General features: G+C 35.7%; 1 long non-coding RNA gene across 1 annotated transcript; it reads left to right on the top strand.

The window, feature by feature from the left end:
- Positions 1 to 207: 207 nt before the first annotated feature.
- On the top strand, positions 208 to 2,760 carry LOC144963763 (uncharacterized). The gene is made up of 3 exons (XR_013643701.1): positions 208 to 314; positions 1,152 to 1,345; positions 2,623 to 2,760. It is a non-coding gene; the product is annotated as an uncharacterized LOC144963763 (long non-coding RNA).
- Positions 2,761 to 18,290: the final 15,530 nt, after the last annotated feature.

An 18,290-nucleotide genomic window follows, 5' to 3' on the forward strand; every position in this document is an offset into this window, starting at 1 on the left:
ACTATCGCCTAACAGGCGGCATGTCTCGTCCTACATGTAAGTGCTGCCGTCTGCTAGGGATCCCTTGTAAAGCACTTTGTTTTGTGAATATTTCACAATATAATGGCCCCATTTTATTTTAAAATATCTAATTATATTATGATGTCTTTACTTCGAATAAATTTACTATTAAATATTGTTTTTGTCTCAAACAGGTCAGAATTTAATACTTACATTCTCCCCCACCTTCATCTGTAATGCTTTCATAACCGCCAAATATGCATCTTGAGAGCCACATCAATTTGATCATCACAAAAAAGGAAAATATATCGCGGGTAAGAACATTTTGTATTTCAAATCGCCATTGTCAATGAATATCTTTGTCTAAAGAAAATAGTAGTTAAACTCGAAACAAGGACAATATCAGAATTACAACACCTGACGCGTCATAATTTGTTTTCAACAATTTTGATTTTCAAAAATCCCATCATGAATTCGATTATGTTGAAACTATAAAAATTAATAAAATAAAGACGGAGTGGACCTACGTACTTCGTCTTTGTTCATTAATGATCCCGTTTTGATTTATGTGGAGTATGCTGCAATTATTTTTCTGAGTAGGAGGTATTTTGTGTTTTTTAAAAATCAGTGGAATCACATATCCTTGTTTTTATTATTGACTTTAAAAATATGCTCTGCACAGTCGTGAAGACGCAACAGATCTCATCTCCCCTTGCTCACATTTACATTCTACTATAAATAATATTCCTTCATAACCATGAGATCCTGAGGACCTATCATGCCTTGTTCTGGGAAAAAAAATGACCAGAAAACTTCAATTATCGATGGATTAAAATAATCGGTATTTGAAGGATGAGTTCTTTTTCAGGTCTGGGCAATCGATTTAGTTGAAAAAAAAAACTAGAATGGATTTATATCACAATATAAACAGCATAAAATAAGATTGTATCATTTTCTATGTTACGAAATTGTTACGACTATGATGATGGTGATGGTGGTGATGATGGTGGTGGTGGTGGTATAGACAAATCAACGTAAGACAATGGTTATGCATAAATGAAATCCGGTGTTAGTTGTGTGGACATTCTCTTAAAGAAATACAGAAATGGAAGTGGGATCAGACATTTTCAATTTTTCCAAATTTTTTACAGCACTCTCTTGCAAAAACCCTACCTGAAGCACCTGCTCTTTGCCATCATAGACACTGGGGACATTTTTAAAATGCATCCATCAAAAAAAAAGAAAGAAAGTATAACGTCAACGATGTACAGAGGCTGTCATGTTCATATCATCTGTTCAAGACAATACAGCCCGACTGTCTAACGGAGGGTCATAAAACAAATTGGTAAGTCTACAACATTGACATTATCAGACCTGCCAACTACTAATACTACAAAAACTATTGGTGAATTACGATATCTTTGCTTAAATTTCAGAACATCATAAGCATCTAAGTCATTAAAACTTATTTAAAATGGAACTTGATGCCGGACGGCAAAATTTAATTAGATTATGAAGTGTTATTTAATTCTTGTGATGGTAAAATGTTGATCCATAAAGGTAAATATGGGGGCTGCTATTGCTATCTCCTAAAAGTTTTAGATTTTTAAATTCAAACGACTGGTATTTTGAATTTTTTAGCCTACTTCTTTTTTTTTTTTTTTTTTTTTTTGGGGGGGGGGGGGGGGGGGGGAGCTTTATCGTCATGCTCTGAAAAAATAGTAAAAATTTTGGCAAGAAAACTCGTCCTACAATTATCGATCGATTGAATTGACCGATATTTGAAGGAACGAGTTTTCTTGCCAAATTTTTAAAGTGGTTTTTCAGAGTACAGCAGATCTTGGCAAATAAAGATGAGAATCTGGGTGGAGTCTTTTGACCTTGCATGGTGGGCAGGGGGTCACTTGCTATGTATTCAATCCCCCTATGTTTTCGGAGTTGCTTTCCGTCTTTTTCTTGGAATAGGATAACTTGGTTTTGTAACAGTCAAATGCATAGCGTTAGATTGTATGTGATAGTTTTTCCATGCGATGTTAGTTATATTTTTGTTTTGAACATATCTTGCTAACATTTGAAAGTTTTCCTCTCTGTGGGGTCCTGCGTTGGTTTTGGAAGAGACTTTTAGATGATTTCAAACTATTTACATCAATGGAATAAAATTAGAACCTAGACCCGTCTACATCTGTTCATTTGAACCAATTTCCTTTCATCTTATTTTTGTCTTGATTTTTATAATTGCACTTATATTTTTTTACTATTTAATTTGCATCTTTTTTATTGGCGCTGATACGACCCAAATGTCGCAAGCGTCTAAAAAGTATTTTAAATAAGCAAAAACGAGAAATGATTTTATACAATAGATATATAATAGCATAAAGTTAATCTATTGCATATAATTTCAACACAATTGATTCGGCGATGATAGTTTGTGGTAGCGATGACGACGACGACGACGACGACGACGATGATGATGATGATGATGATGATGATGATGATGATGATGATGATGATGATGATGATGATGATGATGGATGGATGGAATCAGCATAATAAGACGATGGTTTTACACAATAGAAATCCCATAGTTATTTTCATTTTATTCATGTTTTTCTTGGTTTGCAGCGCTCTTGTAAAAACCATACCAGCACATCTTGTTCCTTACCACCAAAGATACTGGGGGAATTTGAATAATGCATCCATCAGAAAAGAGGGAGTAATGTCAATGATTTACAGAGGCTGTCATTCTCATTTCTACTCAATACAGAACAGCCCGATTGTCCAGTGGAAAGGATAAAGATCAAGTAAGTCCAACTTTGACATTTGTAACCCATCGCATAAAAACGGTATTATGTTGGGGTAAACCAGATGCCACTAAGAGATTTCAATTTCAAGATTGTCAGGCTATGTGGTCTTGTGGTATGACATTTGCTTTTGGAGCGGAAGGTCCTGGTTCGAGTCTGACTTGGCGCACAGTTGAGTCCCCTGGAAAAGGCTCTTTACTCACATTCTCTCACCGTAATCGGGTGTAAAATGAGTACCTAGCCGTTAGCAGCGTTGTCTTCCCTGTCGGAAAAAAAAGTGTAGTATCGCCTAACAGACGTCGTGTCTCGTTCTACTTGTAACTTTGAGCTTGTTTAGTGGATATTGCGCTATATAGAAAAAAAGCTCATTTTGTTCTCACCAAAAATTGGTATACTTATTCTACTCGTATTGTATGACCTTTGTATAAAAGTTCAATTTCTTAATAATCGAAATAATACCGCTTTAATCCTCGGGTCACATTTATCATCCTGTCGTGTTTCAAAAACTCATACCGTAGATTCCGGCATTTGGTCTTAAATTATCTATTTAAATCGGATATAAAATCACCAGCCGTGGGCCGGGAAGACCTAGCTGTCTTTTTTTTTTACTCCTCTCCCCTACTCCTTCCACTGACAGCTTAAACAACGCTGCTTTTTTCTTAAAATGAGATTACTCTTGTTTTGACCGAGCTTGGACTTGGATCATTTGCCAAGAGGGAAGTAGTCGGGATTTTTTTTAGGGAGGAAGGGAGGAGTGGGAGCCGGGAGATATATTTTATTCATTGTAAATTACATTGTTACATTCAAATGCTTTAAAAATTGTTAATGCTTCGTGAAAAATTAAATATGTCGATCATGTCGGGTTGGTATCATGTGTTCAAAATGAGAATTTCACAATGGCTCTATTCTGACCCAAGCACTAATAATTATGAATATAGATAATGAATACCTTCCACTTCTTTGTCGTCCTTATGTTACTTTACCTTTTTCCTTCTCATTGCAGATCATCTTTTCTACATTGTATCATTTCAAGAAATCATGTAAATGAAAATTTGTCAAGAAGCGAACAAGTAAATTTGTCAAGAAGCGACCAAGTCATCTCTCATCTTACATCTGAATTTATTGTTGCACTCCGGTTTCAAGTATGGTGAGGTCGTCTTGATGCTGGTTACCTATCATAATTTGTAGGCTTTTTATTTGTCAATTTATCTGTTCTCCTGTAACAAGATTTATTGCTTTTTACTCGTCTTCAACAAACCATAGATGAAAGTCTATTTTTCCCTCGTAAATCATCAATGCTAGATGAAACTTGCCTCAAGCAGTGACTGAAAGGACGATTTTTATGAAGTGGGAACTTGATTTAATAATATAGCCTGATGGGTAGATAAATTTGATAAGGATTATGATATTGAACATTATGCCCATGTACACCCAGTTTAAACATGGCTGGGATGTAGAAACCAGGGCTACATTATAACATCTGTCTGTTTTTGTCAAAAATGGGACGTGGCTTTGTTCATGTTTTTTAGACTTTTTTTTATTCAGTAACCATCCTCCTTGCAGTGTGATGCGGGACAAAACTATTGCAGTTTCTTACTATCTCAATAGACTTGAGTACATTTGTACACATAGGGTGGTGGAATTAATGGGTGGGCATCACAGAACACGATTGAGGATGTTTGCTGGTACCATGCACCTATTTCTCGTAAATCATCTTCATCTGAACAAAGCCATTATGATTCTCATTCTGAAAACAGGCAGAGGAACATTACTCCTTCCTTTCTATTTCTCTTCTCCCTTTCATCTAGTCTTGTCTTACTTCATCCTTGGTGCTTATATGAACAAATGTCTTGTATGCGCAGTTGAAACAAAAGAAAAACTTAAAAATGATATTAATGATTGTGATAATGATAATAAGCATGATGAAGACGATGCTGAAAATCATAAAATTATGCTGATAATAATGTTAATGTGGATAATGATGACATTGGTGATAATAATAGTCATCATGGTGGTGGTGTCGTGGTAGTAGTAGTAGTAGTAGTAGTGGTAGATGTAGTAATTGAAATATTTGTAGTAGTTGTAGTTAAAATCGTAGTAAAAATTTGTTTCTTTAACCTGAGGAATAATGCATTTGTCGACATTATGTTAGTTTACCTTCTTTAGTTTTAGTTTCGATTTAAATATCATTTTTGTTTCGCTCTTTAAAAATCCTTTTACATATCATAAATCACATGCTTGTTTTGCTATTGGCTTAATACTCAATATATTTACAGTTTAATTAAGAGGGGAAAAGCACCAAATGATTGAAATGAAAGGGAAATACATAGATAAGAATAAATTAGAAGTAAATGATGAAACACATAATTGCAGAACTAGACAAATAAATGAAATATGAATAAAATAATAAGTGAAAATTGAAGGAATATTGATTGAAAAATAAATGAAAAGAGCTGTCAGTAAGTGGAAAAAAATTAGACAACTGAAGTCGGAGATTTGTCAAGATTTGTCTAAGAAAAATCAAGTGGTCATCCGGTTATGTCAAATTCAATGTCAGTTATATTGTAGGGACATCATTTTATAACTTTTTATTTCATGTTGAATCCTCTTTAAAACTAGTTTTTTTTTTGTTTTTTTTTTTTTTTGTTTTTGTTTTTGGAAGCCATTGTGTTTGTGGAATGACATTCTTACAGCAATCACAAGGCAGCATTGATATTTAAAAACCTTTTTTGATAGGACATTTCCATTTTCTCTTGAATTTTCACCTCGATATTCATCAATATTCGTTATGCGTCATTCAGCATCACTACAACCTTAAGAATTTCATACCCCTTGAAATGAAACACAACCCCATTTTTACACTGAACATTGCTGCTTACTTTTGAAAACAATGACACTTTAAGTAGAAATGTGAAACAGAAACCCAGATAAAAATATTAAAATAGTTGCATTATGAAATACAAGCTTGGGTTTTAAAAATGGATAATTCGATATTTATTTTTTTCATACTCCAAGGTTACAAGTTGGGTTTGTTTTGAGCATCTTGTTATATTTCAATTGCGGGTGGTTGGATGGGAGCATCACCCTTGAATCATATACCTATGATGTTCGCATGGGTGTACGATCCGATAGTGATGTCGTTTCTTCTTCTCTTTACTAGCCTATCATGCTTCTTTGGTTTGTGATTGTATTTTTGACAGGGGATAATTTTTGTCTGTAAATCTTCTGCCTGTTTGTTCTTGGTTATTTATAATTTAGCTTATGATATCTTTAGGTTATGATTTTGATTTACATTTGTACTATTTTTGTTAGATTGCTTGTTTTTTTGTTTCAGCGGTCTCTCATATAACCTCAATTGTGTTGGAAGAGACCTAAAGCAACAAACAAAAAAAAAAACCCAATATGATTTAGTACACTAAATTTTTGGCATTCGGTATCAAATACAATTTTGAGAAAGTCTCTTTTCATGAAATCTAATAGGACGGAATCTCTGGACAATCATCAGTTAAATGTGATTTAAAATAGTGTTAAACAGTTCTGGAAGCTACGTAGATTCGGCTTTTATTCACCAATTTAGGGATTTTATTTGCATCTATTTATATATTACTGAACACTGATAATGAAATCGCTTATGAGGGAGATGGTTGTGGGGGCTGGTGTTGGTAAGGATTGTGACGATGGAGGTAGAATTGATGATGAAGTAATTGTGGTGATATATTTTAGGACTTGGATTCCAATTCATGCTTCGACATTCTGAAACCAAGTGAGTCCAAACTAAGCATTTCTTTCCACTGTCATTGTGATCATTATTCATGTGAGATACTGAGAAACGTACTTCTACCGGTCGAAGTGCACTGGCTTTTTTAGTATTGAACCTCATACATAAAAGTTACTCGGAGGTCTACGAATAACCGGATTGTATTTGTATAGGATGTTGTCTAACGGTGACTTTGGTAACAAGAACGAATGTGATTGGCTTGACTCTTCCTTGTCGAATGACCTTAGGGCCAGGTCTGAAACTGTAACATTATTTGATCTCCGTCGCTGAATTTGCGTCTATCGTCATCTCCTTAACAACACCAACATCCATTGCCACCAATCTTGCATTGGGGTTTTAAAAAAACAATGCGATTTACTGTACATAATTTTTGGCATTCGGTATCTAAATACATTTTGAGAAAGTCTCTTTTCATGAAATCTCATAGGACGGAACCTCTGGACAATCATTAGTTAAATGTGTAAAAGTGTTATCGATCAGTTCTGGAAGCTACCTAGATTGGGCTTTTATTCAACAATTTACTGATTTTTCTGCATCCATTAAATGTTACTGCACAGTTAGGGCTTTAAAAATGGTCGTTATAAAAAATCTCCCTTTGCAAAGGCGTTTGAATAAATTCGTATTCTCTCTCTGGCATATTTTCTTTTGTCGATCTTTTCTTGATCTACTTTCCATCTTTCCATTGTTTCATTCTTTAATCTCGTTGCTTTTTTTTGTGAAAAAGGATTTTAATTATTGGATTATCTCTTTGATGTAATGGTAACGCGAATGAGCAACTAATCAGATCTGAGGTTCGATGCCCAATGGAGCAAGGTTGATTTTTGCGATGATCTGTTTTAATTTCCTTCTGCTTAATCTAACAGTCTTACAATAACTATAATGCGTATAATGACGCTCAGCATAGTATTTTCGGAATAAAGTTCACTGATTGCCTACAAGAAATAGGTATAAAAATTAATGCCGGTGTCTAAACAAACTGTAATATGTAGTTTTCCGGACCTATGAACACCCTTTATCAAAATACGGTATCAGTCATGTCAATGCCAAGGTGTAACTCCACTCTGTACTAATCATTGATACCCATTGCCATTTCATTGATGCGCTAAATGTCATACGGCATTTATACCAAAATAAATTTGTTATTGAAAAGTTCACCAATAATTCAACAATACTTTCCTACTAATGTCATTATTTCTCCCGTCATTGCCGTATTACATTGAATCGTTGCCTATTTTTGCAAGTAGTTTTGATTTTTATTGGAAGTCTGTCAAAAAGGTGCATCCAGCTGGATTTCCTATTTTATCATTGGTGCTCATTTCATTTTCATTGGTGCACCAAATAAATGTCATAATGCATAAATTTTGGTTATTTGCATAGTTAACCAATAATTCAACAATACTTTCCCACATTTATCCTAGACATCAATATTATTCATCACCATCAGCTTGCGGGCGGTTGGAGGGGCTGCTGGTAGGGTCTGTTTTCTATCCCGCTTGTCCCTTTCTTTGCGGATTTCTGTCTGTGTCCTGGAATGAGAGTAGTGGGATTTTTCCCAGGCCTGTTTATGTTATACCTCGGTTGTAAGTTGGACACAGATAGATTTCTGCTCTATCTTTTCCTATTCTCTATTGTCTTTCTTTTTCTAAGCCACTTGTGACACAAACGTCTCGCAGGTGGTTACACCTAAATCTACCTATCTGTCCTTTTGTGGTGTCAAGCTTCATCTCATTGTGATCGTCCTATGTATATCCGTTTTACAAGAATTTCTGCTAATAAATAAAGTTTTATTTAAACCGATTGTAGTTAAAAAGACAAATTTTATTAGTCACAATAACACTGCTTCAACATTGTGAAAGTCATGACTGACATCTTAACCTTTTCACTCCTATCTCCGCATCAATGATTCTACCCGAGTGTTTTCCCACTTATCACACATTCATATCAATACCGACAAGACATCTCGTTCCTTACCGTTGCAATCCATCTAATCCTGTTCCCGAATACTGCTTCAATAATGCCACAGTCATGCCTGACATATCAACATCCCACAGTTACTTGTAAAGAATTTCACCTATACGATTGTTGGTGCAACTTTATTCACTAAAAAACCCAATATGATTTAAATCACTAAATTTTTGGCATTCGGTATCAAATACAATTTTGAGAAAGTCTCTTTTCATGAAATCTAATAGGACGGAATCTCTGGACAATCATCAGTTAAATGTGATTAAAAACAGTATTAAATAGTTCTGGAAGCTACGTAGATTCGGCTTTTATTCACCAATTTAGGGATTTTATTTGCATCTATTTATATATTATCCATTAAATGTTACTGCACGGTTAGGGCTTTAAAAGTGGTCGTTATAAAAAATCTATCCCTTCGCAAAGGCGTTTGAATTAATTCGTACTCTCTCTGGCATATTTTCTTTTGTCGACCTTTTCTTGATCTACTTTCCATCTTTCCATTGTTTCATTCTTTAATCTCGTTCCTTTTTTTGTGAAAAAGCATTTTAATTATTGGATTATCTCTTTGATGCAATGGTAACACGAATGAGCAACTAATCCGATCTGAGGTTCGATTCCCAATGGGCGGGTGGTTGGATGGGAGCATCACCCTTGAATCGTATACCTATGAGGTTTGCATGGGTGTACGATCCGATAGTGATGTCGTTTCTTCTTCTCTTTACTAGCCTATCTTGCTTCTTTGGTTTGTGATTGTATTTTTGACAGGAGATTTTTTTTTTCTGTAAATCTTCTGCCTGTTTGTTCTTGGTTATTTATAATTTAGCTTATGATATCTTTAGGTTATGATTTTGATTTACATTTGTACTATTTTTGTTAGTGTTAGATTGCTTGTTTTTTTTGTTTCAGCGGTCTCTCATATAACCTCAATTGTGTTGGAAGAGACCTAAAGCAACAAACAAACAAAAAAAGATTCCCAATGGAGCAAGGTTGATTTTTGCGATGGTCTGTTTTAATTTCATTCTGCTTAATCTAACAGTCTTACAATAACTATAATGCGTATAATGACGCTCAGCATAATATTTTCGGAATAAAGTTCATTGATTGCCACAAGAAATAGGTATAAAAATTAATGCCGGTGTCTAAACAAGACTGTAATATGTAGTTTTCCGGACCTATGAACACCCTTTATCAAAATACGGTATCAGTCATGTCAATGCCAAGGTGTAACTCCACTCTGTACTAATCATTGATACCCATTGCCTTTTCATTGATGCGCTAAATGTCATACGGCATTTATACCAAAATAAATTTGTTATTGAAAAGTTCACCAATAATTCATCAATACTTTCCTGCTAATGTCATTATTTCTCCCGTCATTGCCGTATTACATTGAATCGTTGCCTATTTTTGCAAGCAGTTTTGATTTTTATTGGAAGTCTGTCAAAAAGGTGCATCCAGCTGGATTTCCTCTGTTTTAATCATTGGTGCTCATTTCATTTTCATTGGTGCACCAAATAAATGTCATAATGCATAAATTTTGGTTATTTTCATAGTTAACCAATAATGCAACAATACTTTCCCACATTTATCCTCGATATCAATATTATTCATCACCATCAGCTTGCGGGCGGTTGGAGGGGCTGCTGGTAGGGTAGGGTCTGTTTTCTATCCCGCTTGTCCCTTTCTTTGCGGATTTCTGTCTGTGTCCTGGAATGAGAGTAGTGGGATTTTTCCCGGCCGTTGTTACCTCGGGTCTAAGTGACCTCGGTTGTAAGTTGGACACAGATAGATTTCTGCTCTATCTTTTCCTATTCTTCTATTGTCTTTCTTTTTCTAGGCCGCTTGTGATACAAACGTCTCGCAGGTGGTTACACCTAAATCTACCTATCTGTCCTTTTGTGGTGTCAAGCTTCTTTATCTCATTGTGATCGTCCTATGTGTATCCGTTTTACAAGAATTTTTGCTAATAAAGTTTTATTTAAACCGATTGTAGTTAGACAAATTTTATTAGTCACAATAACACTGCTTCAACATTGCGAAAGTCATGACTGACATCTTAACCTCTTCACCCTTATACCCGCATCAATGATTCTACCCGAGTGTTTTCCCACTTATCACACATTCATATCAATACCGACAATACATTCTTACCGTTGCAATCTAATCCTGTTCCCGAATAATTCTTCAATAATGCCACAGTCATGCAAGACATCATCAACATCCCCACAGTCACTTGTAAAGAATTTCACCTATACGATTGTTGGTGCATCTTTTTTCACTAAAAAAAACAATATAATTTAATACACTAAATTTTTGGCATTCGGTATCAAATACAATTTTGAGAAAGTCTCTTTTCATGAAATCTAATAGGACGGAATCTCTGGACAATCATCAGTTAAATGTGATTAAAAACAGTATTAAACAGTTCTGGAAGCTACGTAGATTCGGCTTTTATTCACCAATTTAGTGATTTTATTTGCATCTATTTATATATTACTGAACACTGATAATGAAACGCTTATGTGGGAGATGGTTGTGGGGGCTGGTGTTGGTAAGGATTGTGACGATGGAGGTAGAATTGATGAAGTAATTGTGGTGATATATATATTTTAGGACTTGGATTCCAAATCATGCTTCGACATTCTGAAACCGAGTCCACACTAAGCCTTTTTTTCCACTGTCATTGTGGTCATTATTCATGTGAGATACTGAGAAACGTACTTCTACCGGTCGAAGTGCACTGGATTTTTTTCAGTATTGAACCTCATACATAAAAGTTACTCGGAGGTCTACGAATAACCGGATTGTATTTGTATGGGATGTTGTCTAACGGTGACTTTGGTAACAAGAACGAATGTAATTGGCTTGACTCTTCCTTGTCGAATGACCTTAGGGCTAGGTCTGAAACTGTAACATTTGATCTCCGTCGCTGAATTTGCGTCTATCGTCATCTCCTTAACACCAAAATCCATTGCCACCAATTATGCATTCTGTTCTCATCACAATTCTCATTTCGCTACGACCCATCCCAACAAATTCACCCCTAACTTCAATTTCCACGTCTTTCATTCTACCCGAGTTTTTTCCCATTATCACATCTATATATCAATTCAACAAGAGTTTGTCATTTCCAGGCTTACTGGTTCAACAAATCCAATGCTGTTCCTGATGACTGCTTCAACATTGCCACAGTCATTGCTAACACCACTAACATCCTCACTGTCACATAAAAAACCCCAGCTATATGACACGTGTTAGCAATGACTGTGGCAATGTTGAAGCAGTCGTCAGGAACGGGATTGGATTGATTGCAACGGTATGGCACGAGATGGTCTTATTGGTATTGAAATATAGGTGTGATAATGGGAAAACACTCGGATAGAATCATTGACGTGGAGATTGGGAATAGGGGGGAGTTTGCTGGAATGGGTCGTGGCGAAATGTGAATTGTGATGAGACCAGATTGCAAGATTTGAGGCAATGGGTGATGGAGATGTTAAGGAGATGACGGGAGATGCAAATTCAGCGATGAAGATCAATGGTATAGTTCTAGACCTTACCCAAGACAAGCCAATCACATTCTTCCTTGTTAACAGGATAACTGTTAGTCAACATCCCATACAAATATACTCTAATAATCCGTAGACCTCCGATTCACCATTATGTCTAGGTTCAATACTGAAAAACCCAGTGCACTTCTACCGGTAGAAGTATGTTTCTCAGTTTTTCGCATGCATGATTACACAATGACAGTGGGAAGAAAGGATTAGTGTGGACTCACTTGGTCTCATACCGTCTAAGCCAACTTGGGAATGTCAAGTCCGGAACTATATCACAACAATCACATCATTCCCAATTCTACCTCCATCGTCACAATCCTTACCAAACACCAGCACCCACAATCTCCCTAACAAGCGATTTCATTATTAGTGTTCAGACCTTGCTTCCCCGTGTCTATCACCGTCATCATGTTGCACCCTTAACACTTACCAGCACAACCATGACATTTTCTTTCCCATATCCTTATCCCACTATAAGAAAACCCTACATTTTTATCTCATTTATCACACCTTCCATCTGACATCCCTATCATCATTTTGATACTAAACCTCTAGCATCTATAACTCCTACCATTATATTACCTAGCAAGATCGTCCCTATCATTTTTGTCATCCAACAGACAATTCTTATGTTTCTTTGTTAACTTTCGAAATAGCTGACAGAACTCACTAGTAGAAAATAGAAAAACGAACTAATCTCCAAAGTTTGAAAAATGTATACTTTTATGATTCATTGAATATCTTGAAATGATCTTGCAGATGTTTTTGGATTTCACCCTGGATAGCAGATCCTTAGTCAGGAAGAAAATCAACCATCTAATATTCCGTGCAAGTGCTTTAATGAATGGTAAACCCGAATTAACGTAAATTATCCTTAATAAGGGTCTACTTTATTAATTTTACTGACTGAATACGATGTTGCTTTTCTTCGTGGTACCGACATTAACATACTTTGTAATTATGTCTTTTAGGTATTCAATGGACTCAATACCGATAAAAGAAATGCCGAGCGTCATTATACACACAGTATTTACCCACGTTTCCTAATCATAAAGTCACCTGAAAGTTGATCTCTCACTGTCCGCTACGTCTCTGTCCATCCCATCAGTCTATCTGGCATCTTGTCTTTAATCGGCCTTTTCTTTACCTACCATCGAGTTTCCCATCGAGTTTCCCATCGTTTCGCCCTTTAATCTCGTTACTTAATCTTTGTGAAAAATCATTTCAATTATTGGATTATCTCTGTGGTGTAATGGTAACACGACTGACCGACTAATCAGGAGATCTGAGGTTCGATTCCCAGTTGAGCAAAGCTGATTTTTGAGATGATGTTTCCCCCCTCCCTCTTTTCTCTAACAATTAGTCACATAACTAAAATTGTATAGTGTCACTCAGCATTCAAACACATCATTGTACAATACATTTTACGCAGGAACCTTGGAAGATGAGTTCAGCTTGTAATTTGAAATTAGCAATAACATGCATAGAGCTCCAAATCCTAAAACTGTTGGTGCAGAAATGTCGCGAAAATCAGCAATTTTGTCAATTTTTATACCTTATACCCCCTCACCCCAATCGAAGAACTTCAGAACCTTATATTATTATGCCCCTATCAATTAATTACTGAGCTTTTGCTGATAGCTTTTGGTATCTAAACCATGAAAATCCCAATGCTACAAATTTAAACAAACTACGTAAAATTATTAGGGTACGAGTTTATGTAGGGATATTATCTGGTCTTTCGTGCATTCATATACTAATTTCCAATAGCTAATAAAATCAGTCATCAAATCACACTAAATATTTGAGTGTATTCCTTTTAGTCTGATCCTGTTGCTTGTGTCTCGATGAGACGTTTAGGTGAACTCAACCTAAGTGCTCTGATAGTGTGCTCTTGGAATCTAGACTTTCCCTATTGGAACCAATCCCCATAGTCTTACTGTTTTTTGGGGTACATTTACTTGTATCTCTATAATATTTTTACTATTCCATCTCCTTCCTTTTCACTGTCGCTTAAATGACCTAACTGTGTCTAAAGTGTCGTAAAACTGCTAAAAACGACAAAAGCAAAATTCATCCCTTGTTTTCGGAAGATATTGCAAGGATTTCCTTCTAACTTTTAGATAGGCCATTGGTCTCCCCAAAATATTTCCCACCAGATTCATCAGAATAGCTACCCAAAACTCCTGACTTAAAATCAGTCCTTTTGCTTGAGGCAAATGTTCTGCCAATTTGCCAATCGATGTTAATTTTAAGTTCTTTTGTTACAGTTTTTGTGTATAGATTTGTGGTAAAGGGGATAGATATATAGATGGATAGTGATAAGAAATATAGTTACAATAACACTGCTTCAAAATTGCGAAAGTCATGAATGACATCTTAACCTCTTCACCCCTATCTCCGCATCAATGATTCTACCCGAGTGTTTTACCACTTATCACACACTCATATCAATACCGACAAGGCGTCATCTCGTTCCTTACCGTTGCAATCTATCTAATCCTGTTCCCGAATACTGCTTCAATAATGGCACGGTCATGCCTGACATCATCAACATCCCCACAGTGACTTGTAAAGAATTTCAGCTATACGATTGTTGGTGCAACTTTTTTCACTGAAAAACCCAATATGATTTAATACACTAAATTTTTGGCATTCGGTATCAAATACAATTTTGAGAAAGTCTCTTCATGAAATCTGATAGGACGGAATCTCTGGACAATCATCAGTTAAATGTGATTAAAAATAGTATTAAACAGTTCTGGAAGCTACGTAGATTCGGCTTTTATTCACCAATTTAGGGATTTTATTTGCATCTATTTATATATTACTGAACACTGATAATGAAATCGCTTATGAGGGATATGGTTGTGGGGGCTGGTGTTGGTAAGGATTCTGACGATGGAGGTAGAATTGGGGATAAAGTAATTGTGGTGATATATTTTAGCATTTTAATTATTGGATTATCTCTTTGATGTAATGGTAACACGAATGACCAACTAATCAGATCTGAGGTTCGATGCCCAATGGAGCAAGGTTGATTTTTGCGATGATTCAATCCCCATAGTCTTACTGTTTTTGGGTACATTTACTTGTATCTCTATAATATTTTTACTATTCCATCTCCTTCCTTTTTACTGTCGCTTAAATGACCTAACTGTGTCTAAAGCGTCGTAGAACTGCTAAAAATGACATTCAAAGTAAATACACTGATAGTTTCTCTGCAATTCCCAATACTCTTTGACCTTTTTTTTCTTGGGTGCTTTCAAATATAAATCTAGAAATATTATTTTACTATCCCAGCCTTTTACTGAGACACATTTACAAAAATAACAATTTTGCCAAAGTATATTATTTGTAAAAAGCATAGAGAACTTAGGGATATTGTGATGATGGTATGGCAATGTGATGATATAATATGTGATGGTATATGGATAATTTGATGATGGAATGACAATGTGATAATGGTAGGACAATGTGATGATGGTATGGCAATGTGCTGATATGATATGATGGTATAGGGATAATTTGATGATAGTATGGCAATGTGATAATGGTAGGACAATGTGATTATATAGGGATAATGTGATGATAATATGGCAATGTTATGATATAATATTATGTGATGGTACAGCGATAATTTGATAATGGTATGACAATGTGATGATGGTAGGACAATGTGATGATGGTAGGACGATACTGTGATCATGGTATAAAGATAATGTGGTAATATAGAAATTATGGATGATGGGATAATGTGATGATACTGGAACATGAAATAATGTGATGATGATATAGTACTGTGATGATGATATAGTACTGTGATGATGATATAGTACTGTGATGATGATATGGTATTGTGATGATGATATGGTATTGTGATGATGATATGGTATTGTGATGATGATATGGTATTGTGGTGATGATATGGTATTGTGATGATGATATGGTATTGTGGTGATGATATGGTATTGTGGTGATGATATGGTATTGTGATGATGATATAGTATTGTGATGATGATATAGTATTGTGATGATGATATAGTATTGTGATGATGATATAGTATTGTGATGATGATATAGTATTGTGATGATGATATAGTATTGTGATGATGATATAATATTGTGATGATGATATAGTATTGTGATGATGATATAGTATTGTGATGATGATATAGTATTGTGATGATGATAATATAGTACTGTGATTATAATATAGTACTGCGATTATGATATTGCAATGTTATGATGTTATTGATAATGTGATGATGTTATTGATAATGTGATGATGTTATTGATAATGTGATGATAGTATGAAAATCTGATGATAGTATGAAAATCTGATGATGGTATGACAATGTGATGATATAGGGCTGATATAAGGGTGCTGTGACGATGGTAATAAATATATTGAAAAAAAAAAATTTTTTTTAATTATTCAGGTTAATTTTATTTTCCTAATGGGATCCACTCAAATAGCGACTTCCATTGTGATCCTTTGAGATCAAGTCTTGCTTACTCTTCTACACTTGTCAACTGGCTCGTGCTGGGTGGGATTCCTGACCTCCCATAGTGGACAGGGAGGTACATATTGTCTTCTATCCCCTTATGTCTGTTTTCCAACATGCTTTCTTTGTCTTGGAATGAGATTACTTGTTTTTTTCCTGGCCCTGGCCGGATACCCTGGCTGGAAGGGAAACAGTCAAATGTATAGTTAGTTTTGGGAAATGATATGATATGATTTGGTTTTGTCCAGGCCCTGTTATTTGTTGTTATTTTTCCCTTGTAAATCGTCTCTCTGATATGCACTGAATTATGATTTGTTTCCTAGTTATATAATATTTGTAAACATTTGAGTGTGTTCCTCTTAGTGGGGACCTGCGCGTGTGTCTGGATGAGACTTTCAGGTGATCTCAAACTAAGTACAGTGATAGTGTGCTAATCTACATCTTTTTTCCTATTTGAACCAATTCCCCTTTGTCTTATCTTTTCTTGGGTGCTTCAATTGAACTTTTTACTATCCCATTTCTTCCTCTTTTTACTGGCGCTGATATGACCATAATGTGTTGCAAGTGCCGTAAAACACTTCAAGACATACCCCCCCCCCCCCAAATAAAAAACAAAACAAAACAAAGAAAAACAAATAATCCTCTTAGTGGGGACCTGTGCTTGTGTCAGGATGAGACTCTTACGTGATCTCTAAGTACGCGGACAGTGTGCTCTTGGAATCTACATCTGTTTCCTATTTGAACGAATTCCCCTTCGTCTTATCATTTCTTGGGTGCTGGGTGGGGTTCCTGACCTCCCATAGTGGGCAGGGGGGTACATACTATGTCTTCTATCCCCTTATATCTATTTTCCAGCATGCTTTCTGTCTTTGTCTTGGAATGCGATTACTTGGTTTTGTCCTGGCCTGGCCGGAGTCCTAGCTGGGAGGGAAACCGTCAAATGCATAGTTGTTGTTTTGGGAGATGATATATTTTTCCTTGTTAATCATATCTCTGTAATGTATTATTATATTTGTTATTTTGAATGTATGATGTAAGCATTTGAGTGTATTCCTCTTTGTTGGATTTTGTGCTTGTGTCCGGATGAGACTTATAGGTGATCTCAAACTAAGTACATTGTGGTATGCTCTTGGAATCTACATCTGATCCCTATTTGTTCCCATTTCCCCTGTGACTTACTTTTTCTTGGGTGCTTTAATTGTAATTCTAGAACTTTTTACTATCCCATTTTCTTTCTTTTTACTGGCGCTGATATAACCTAAAAGTCAAACATGAAATAGATAAATAATATATAACTATTTTTTTAGTTTAAACAAATATTGAGCTTCTATGTTTCGCAATATCCACTAAATGTACTCAAAGAGCTTTACAATGAGTTCTTAGCCAACAGCAAAGCTTAACACGTAGGACAAAACAGGACACCTGTTTGTCGATGGTACATTTCCCCCCGACAGAGACAACGCTGTAAACGGCTAGGTATTAGTTGTCGAGAACGGTGAGAGAATGTGAATGTGAATGAAATTCCTTTCTCAGGACTCAACCATGCGCCGCTTATGAGGTTTCTGACCTCCCATAGTGGGCAGGGAGGTAGTTGCTGTGTCTTCTATTCCCCTGTATTTGTTTTCCAACTTGCTTTCTGTCTTTGGGAATGAGATTACTTGGTTTTGTCCTGGCCCTG

Source organism: Berghia stephanieae, chromosome 2 (assembly GCF_034508935.2).
Source record: "Berghia stephanieae isolate SIO BIC M18660-M18661 chromosome 2, UCSD_Bste_1.3, whole genome shotgun sequence".
Taxonomy (NCBI): domain Eukaryota; kingdom Metazoa; phylum Mollusca; class Gastropoda; order Nudibranchia; family Aeolidiidae; genus Berghia; species Berghia stephanieae.